We start from the raw sequence: 7,822 nt of genomic DNA, 5'->3' as shown, positions 1-7,822 counted from the left end.
AGCATCCGCCGTGGTGTTACAATGACCATGACGACGTGACACAGGTGACACCCGCTCTCTGGATGAAGTAACTTGCAGTCTTCCCTGAAGTCGTGGACACTGATTCACGTCGTTTCAGCAACCGTTTCACCAGGTAGATGCACTACACGGATCCCGGACGAGCCCCCAATTGTTACTGGCGCCAGACCTAGGGGAAATCCGTGCCGGCAGCAAGTGATACACAAGCCGTAAGGCCTGTGGATTAATGAAGAGGAACAGACATAAACGTCTTGCCAAAGCCAGTGCTCGTTTAATACTGAATTTCTTTCAATAATGTTTCATGTCATTAACATAATCACATTAACAGAAAAAGTACAGTTAAATTAAGCGAGATGAAAAACTGGATAAACATGTACCTCAATGTGCCAAAATAAGGAAAATACTTTAACTAATGTTGAATTTCCTTAAAACATAGATACAGGTACCCATTCATGACATATCCCACATTTAACCAATTGTTCTGGATTTTAACATCGATATGGTTTCTCTAATGTGTTCGCTGGCGCCATTTGATCTTATTGTCCATATAATGGACAATCATGCTTCTCTACAACACCCATAACGTAACAATGCAGTTCTCATAAGTAAGCAAACTAAGCTAATCTGCACTTTTTCAAAACATTCAAAACATATATTTCCCCGTTACAGAGCATTCGCACTGCCTCTCGGTTAATACAATGCTATGATGCTACAGCTAACCATACGGATGTCGGTAGGAAATATACAACTTCCTCCTGTTACTTACTAACTCCAAATACATCTAACATGTCTCAGAATGGCACGAAAATCATCAAACACATTTTGCATCCATTGATATTTAAACAACCCGGAGCATGAATATATAAAGTTTGACAGTACCTGTGGATTAATGAAGAGGAACAGACATAAACGTCTTGCCAAAGCCAGTGCTCGTTTAATACTGAAGCACTCAGCTAGGTCGCTAACCAATGTTCCTCCCAGTGAATCCACCCAGCAGTGGCGCCCTCTACTGTCTTAAAAATGCCACTACACCAGAGTAGGTACTAAATACACATACTATTCACAATTAACAAAAAAAATAGAGGGGTGTCTTGTTTCTGTCCAACTAAACATATAGCAAATCCAACCTGCTACATCAGCAGTGATGGCTCTGCAGGAGGTTTTGGTTGAGCAGCTGTTGTTTCAACCTGCCACAAATGTCCAATCTATTCTTCCCCTTTGCTGCTGATGAGACATGTTCAGTAACACCCATTGTTCACATGTTGGATTCAGTGAAATTCCTTCAGTCATTTTTCCCTGTGTTGGCTCATTACATGCATTGTGTTTAAAGACAGGTTTCATTATTGCTACGTAAACTTTTATAGGTAAACTGTTGATAAAACCATGAGCTCAGCAGGGCTTAATGTGTATTTGTGTGGTAGTGTGGCCGAGCGGTCCAAGGCGCTGGATCAAGGCTCCAGTCTCAGTTGAGGCGTGGGTTCAAATCCCACCACTGCCAGTTCTTTGTTCTCATAGTGAAGTCTGTGAAAACTTTTCTCAGTTCAGGAGCTTCTCCTTAACTCATTGTGATTTGAATATCAGTGAAAGACAATACAGTTAGACATAACTGTGAAACTGTTTCTTGTTCTGCTTAGTGTCACATGACAGAACTCTCCCTTGTTGATGTTACAGTTACTATGCACAAAGCCCTCTCTCTTTCCTAAATATGTCTTATTAGAATTGCCAGTGTTGATAGAAATGCCACATCATAGTTGAAAGTGTTTCCTGTTGTAACGTTCAAAGACTCAAAGATTTATTGTTAATTCAACTACATGTGCAGGACATACAGAGGAATCAAACTACTGTTCATCAGAAACATCAGTTCTATCAGTTTACTGAGGACAATAAAATCTCTGTCCTCTTTCAACTTCTTCATTTATATTTGTCCTTGTCAATATAATCTGAGTCCTAGATCTTTTCCTTCATCACCAGGTGTCTGACTGTGACCTGATAAATTCCTGTTATTTACTCTGTTTCTCCTCAATGATTATCCATCAGTATTTTCCCAAAGGAAACACACATGATGGTTTCATAAGTTAATCTTTCCAAAATAAACTTTTTTATTTGTAATTAAATTTTCAATTTATTGATGTTAATTCTTTGAATTAACATGATATAATTTTTGAACGCCAAATTACAGTTTCTGAAGACAAAGATGTGATTCGATTGGTCACCTTGTCACATTACTGAGGATGTTGAAAGTAGATGATCTGTGCAGAATTCCCAGAAGAACTTCCAGCTGACCTTCATGAGGTTGGAATGTTTCCAAGAACCCACCCAGGACAGTTATTGTGCCAAACCTCTTCACTAGTCTCCTTTTGATTTCCCACTGACTGTCTAAACAATGTACAATACATATCAGTGCATATAAGTTCAGATGATGAATCAGTTTTTTATTGAATGTTGTACATAAAACACATACACGTGTTGTACATTTTAAATATGTTTTATTATAAATATTATTGTATGTATCAGTCATTTTGTATGACTGTACTGTTTGCTTCTCAGAATTTCAACTTCCAACACGAAATTCAGGGGTTTTTTTTTCATATCTGACTTTCTTCTCAGAACTGTGACTTTTTCCTCAGAAAGAAATATCATAGTGCCCATAATCCTCTTCTGTAAAGCTTTGAATCTAACTGAATCTCCCTACTAGAGGGGGAGGCAGCCCAGTGGGGAACATCTGCATGGAGGAGACAAGAGTATTATTGTAGATCAGCAAAGGACTTCGGCGCCCAACTCTCCAGCATCTTCGACCCCGTCCGACCCGAGGTAGGGGCCCAGAGCCACCTCACCAGGCTCCTACAGGGGGATAGACCACTAGCTGAATACGTGGTCCAATTTCGACGCCTGGCAGAGGATAGCACCTGGAATGCGGCCGCTCTTTATGACCATTTCTACTTGGGACTCGACGCTAGACTTAAGAACGATCTGGCTCATCAACCGCGTCCCAAGGATTTAAGGGGCCTGATCGATGTTACCACTCATCTGGAGGAGCAGTACTTAGAACGCCTGTTGGAGCGGGACTCGTCCGGACCTCTACCCAGCAGTCATCGCCCGAGTTACCAGCCTACGAAGGACCAGCCTCGACCTCCAAACCCGGAGCCGATGCAGCTTGGTCGGGGTCGGCTTTCTCCGGCAGAACGAGACCAGGGCCTTTGTTTCTATTGTGGCAGATCGGGACATCAGATTCACCAATGTCCAGTAAAAGACCAGGCTCAGTGAGGAGAGTGGGGTCCTTACTGAGCCAATCATCTCCTGAACTGTTATTCTCACACCCTCTTACCAAGGCTCTTTTCGGGGTTCCTCCACATCGGAAACAGCTTCCGATTCTCATTGACTCCGGCTCAGACACCAATCTCATCTCTTGGTCCGTGGCAGAGGCACTCCAGCTGGACACGGAGCCCCTGGAACAGGTCCTTCTGGTCAAAGCTCTCAACAACCAGACTCTCTCTTAAGGTCAGAACTAAGCCTGTTCTTTTAACTATTGCAAATCACCATGAGTACGTCACCTTTCTAGTTGACCCCCCCTTGTCCTCAAGTGTTCTAGGCCTTCCTTGGTTACAGGCTCATAATCCCCGGATTGATTGGTCCACAGGAGAGATTCTGGAATGGAGTCCAAGTTGCCATGCTACATGCCTCCGCACCGCCCTTATCCCCGCCATTTCAGCCCCCAAGAATCAGTACCAGCCCCGACCTGGTCCAAGTTCCCCCGGTGTACCACGACCTTTGGGAGGTTTTTAATAAAGAGAGAACCACTTCCCTTCCACCTCATCGCCACTATGACTGTGCCATTCAGTTGCTACCTGACTCAGTTCCCCCAAAGGGTCGGTTATACCCTTTATCGGGGCAGGAACGAGAGGCCATGCAAACCTACATTCAGGAATCATTGGCCTCTGGCATAATTCGTAATAATAATAATAATAATAATAATTATAATAATAAGTAAGTAATAATAAGTAATAATTCTTTGTAAAGAAGCGAGATGGAGGTTTACGCCCTTGTATAGACTATCGGGGCCTTAATAACATTACTATCAGGAACTCCTACCCCCTACCTCTTCTCACTTCCGCCTTTGAACTCATTCAGGGTGCAAGCATTTTTTCTAAGTTAGACTTACGAAATGCTTATCACCTAGTTAGAATCAGAGAGGGGGACGAATGGAAGACGGCCTTTAACACACCTAACGGCCATTTTGAGTATCTGGTTATGCCGTTTGGGCTGACCAACGCCCCCGCTGTATTTCAGAACCTGGTCAATGATGTGTTGGGAGATATGATTAACAAGTTCGTCTTTGTATACCTCGACGACATCCTCATTTTCTCCCGTTCTGAGACCGAACATATTCACCATGTCCGGGCCGTGCTTCAGCGGCTCCTTCAGAATCAGTTATTTGTGAAGGTGGAGAAATGTGAGTTCCACTCCAAGAAGACGTCCTTCTTGGGTTTCGTTATAGAACCGGGTAGTATCGCTATGGATCCTGAGAAGGTGAGGGCAGTCAGGGAATGGCCAGTTCCCCAGTCCCGCAAACAACTACAAGGGTTTTTAGGATTTGCCAATTTTTATCGTAAATTCATTAGGAACTATAGCTCTGTAGCCCACTCCCTACACCAACTCACCTCAGTAAAGGTTCCCTTCTTCTGGACTCCCGAGGCCCAAAGGGCCTTTATGACTCTGAAGTCCCGTTTCACCTCTGCCCCAGTCTTAACCCTTCCAAACCCTGATTTACCCTTCCTGGTGGAGGTAGATGCTTCGGACACGGGGGTGGGGGCAGTTATTTCTCAGGTAGATCCCAGGGATTCTAAGGCTCACCCTTGCGCCTTTTTCTCCAAGAAACTGTCTCCTGCCGAGAGAAATTATGATGTCGGGGACCGGGAGCTGCTAGCAGTAAAACTGGCCTTAGAGGAGTGGAGGCATTGGCTGGAGGGAGCCAAGCACCCCTTTACTATCCTCACCGACCATAAGAACCTGGAGCATTTTCGGACTGCCAAGCGCCTCAACCCCCGCCAGGCCCGATGGTCAGGGGTTTTTTCCAGGTTCCACTTCACCCTGTCCTTTCGCCCCGGGGCCAAGAATTCAAAGGCTGATGCTCTGTCCCGCCTTCACTCCCCGTCTGACTCGAAGGTAGAACCTGAGTTCATCCTGCCGGCCTCAGCGAGACTAGGAGCAGCACGTCTTCCCTTGGAACGGGAGGTCTCTCAGGCCAACGCAGGTAACCCTTCTCCTGCCCGTTGTCCTTCTCACTGCCTCTTTGTTCCTCCCCAGCTGCGTTCCAGAGTACTGGAGGTCTGCCACGCGTCCCGGCTCCACGTCCATCCCGGAGTAAGACGGACTATCCAGGTCGTACGACAACGCTTCTGGTGGCCTGGGTTACGGGGAGACGTCCATCAGTATGTCCTGGCCTGTTCGACCTGTGCACGTTTCAAGGCATCCAACCAGGCATCCTCGGGACTCCTCCAACCCCTTCCGATTCCCCGGCGTCCGTGGACCCACATTGCCATGGACTTTGTAACCGGCCTTCCCCCATCACTAGGTAATACTACCATTTTAACCATCGTTGACCGGTTCTCCAAGATGGTGCACTTTGTTCCTCTACCCAGACTGCCCTCAGCTCTCCGAACCGCGCAGGCCCTGGTTGACCATGTCGTACGCCTGCACGGAATTCCACAAGAGATCATGTCCGATCAAGGACCACAGTTCATCGCAAGGTCTTGGAGAGAGTTCTGCCGCCTTTTGGGAATTACCCTAAGTTTATCCTCCGGTTACCACCCTCAGACTAATGGGCAGGCCGAGAGACTGAACCAGGAACTGGAGAAGGGCCTGCGCATCCTTTGCGCCGAGGATCCAGGGTCCTGGGTAAAGAACTTGGCATGGGTGGAATTCGCCCATAACTCCCTGCCGTCCTCTTCCACTAAACTCTCTCCCTTTCAGATTGTGTATGGTTTTCAGCCCTCGGTGTTCGACTTGCCGTTACCCCGAGGGGGTTCTGGACCGGCCACCGCGGGTTTTCGCCAATGCCACCTGGCCTGGCGGAGGGTGAGGCGGGCCCTCCTGATCTCTGGCTCCAGCTATTGCCGACAGGCGAACAGAAGGCGGCGGCCGGCACCTCTCTACAAGGAGGGACAGAAGGTTTGGATGTCGGCCCGAGAGGTTCCCCTGAAAGTACCACATGCCAAGTTAGCCCCTAGATTCATTGGTCCTTTTCCCATTTCCAAAGTGATAAACCCGGCGGCAGTTAGGCTGCAGCTGCCTAGAGCACTGAGGATTCACCCCACGTTTCATGTCTCTCGTGTCAAACCTGTTCATAGCAGCAACCTCCTGCCTCCTCCCCTGCCCCCCCACCCCCCCGGTTCATCGACGGCGGGCCGGCCTACTCGGTCCGTCACCTCCTCCAGTCCCGGCGCAGGGGCCGGGGCATTCAATACCTGGTGGACTGGGAGGGTTATGGTCCGGAGGAGCGTGCTTGGGTACCTGGGGGGCGCATCCTGGACCCTAAACTCATTGAAGATTTCCATCGTTCACACCCTGATAAACCTAGGGGCCGCCGGGGGTCGGCCGTTAAGGGGGGGGTACTGTCACAACTGGGAACATAGATTCCCAGCCGTCTCTTGTTTTGGAATTTTCCCCGTGCGTCTGGGCTTCCCGGACTTCCGGTGATTAGTAGTCGACTCCACTCACCTGTCTCTCTTTCAGGATTCCCCGCATATATCCTCCTCGGTCACCACAGTCAAGTGCGGGATTGTCTGCTTCACCAGTCGAAGAACTACGCCGAGATGTTTCTCCAGCTTCTCCGTCCGATCGCACTAAGGAGCTACGTTCCGGTCCCAGGCATTGGATCGACTCACGCCGTCCCACTCCTCCTGGTATTTCCCATGACAGTCCGTCAGAGACGATCTGTGAAGTATTACCTCTTTTCAGTTTCTGAGGAATGGCGTGAGGATTTAAAGAGAACTGATTTATGTATTTTTGACCTGAAAGAAGAATTGATCAGAGTGTTCTGCCCTCCACCGTTTACCTGAGTTTTGTTTTGGAGGTGTTTTTCTTTATGCCCAAGGAATTAATGTTTGTGTTCTGCCGCTACCCGTATCCCTGACCAAGATTACACTGCACCGCCAGATATTGCTCTGCGGATCCAGCCCTCGTTGTTTTGAAAATAAACTCGTTACAAGCATTCTAGTGTGTGGCATTTCTGGTCCTCTGATTTTCCGGAACCTGACACTGAATACATAAACATGCTGCCATGACAAAGTGTGACAGCTTTGCTGGAGCTCAAACCACCATTGTTTCAGGTAGTAAACAAAGTCTCTAATCACTTGCTTCACAGAGACAGTCCTGGAATCATTGTAAGAGATCTGGTTTTATTTCTTAAGCTCCACCCACCACCCCAGTATTTATTCAGCGTTCCAGCAATGTCTTCAGTAATTCAACACATCAAATGGAGCTACAAAGAGTTTGGGTCAAAGCTCAGGTTGAGTTTTCTGAGACTGAGATGCAACAGTGACCAAAAGAGCCATATATCTAACTGGTTTCTAACCAGGAACCTTTCGTGGGTGAGGCAAATGTAATGACGACTACACTGTAGAAACTTCTGATAACAGTTTTCATTTCATATTTACTATCGGAGTATATTTAGTAAATTCTTACAAGGCACCCCTGGAGCGGATCCGATCCGATAGTTGTACGTCCAAATATGTCACCAAAGATCGTCACACAAATTTGAATACAGTCTAACAAATTTTATATCTAATAAAAGCTTAAGGTCTCA

At 47.0% G+C, this 7,822-nt stretch overlaps 1 long non-coding RNA gene and 1 other non-coding gene across 2 annotated transcripts; one reads left to right on the top strand and one right to left on the bottom strand.

Moving 5' to 3' along the window:
* The first annotated feature begins 1,434 nt into the window (after positions 1–1,434).
* On the top strand, positions 1,435–1,516 carry trnal-aag (transfer RNA leucine (anticodon AAG)). The gene has a single exon. It is a non-coding gene; the product is annotated as a tRNA-Leu (tRNA).
* A 1,077-nt stretch (positions 1,517–2,593) lies between these two features.
* LOC113145007 (uncharacterized) lies at positions 2,594–7,497 on the bottom strand. Its single transcript, XR_003297203.1, has 3 exons — positions 7,284–7,497; positions 6,637–6,638; positions 2,594–2,702 (listed from the first exon to the last, which is right to left on the bottom strand). It is a non-coding gene; the product is annotated as an uncharacterized LOC113145007 (long non-coding RNA).
* Between the last annotated feature and the right edge of the window lie 325 nt (positions 7,498–7,822).

Source organism: Mastacembelus armatus, unplaced genomic scaffold, assembly GCF_900324485.2.
Source record: "Mastacembelus armatus unplaced genomic scaffold, fMasArm1.2, whole genome shotgun sequence".
NCBI lineage: Eukaryota > Metazoa > Chordata > Actinopteri > Synbranchiformes > Mastacembelidae > Mastacembelus > Mastacembelus armatus.
The sequence above is the reverse complement of the archived record's forward strand: the minus strand, read 5'-3'. Positions and strand labels throughout refer to the sequence as shown.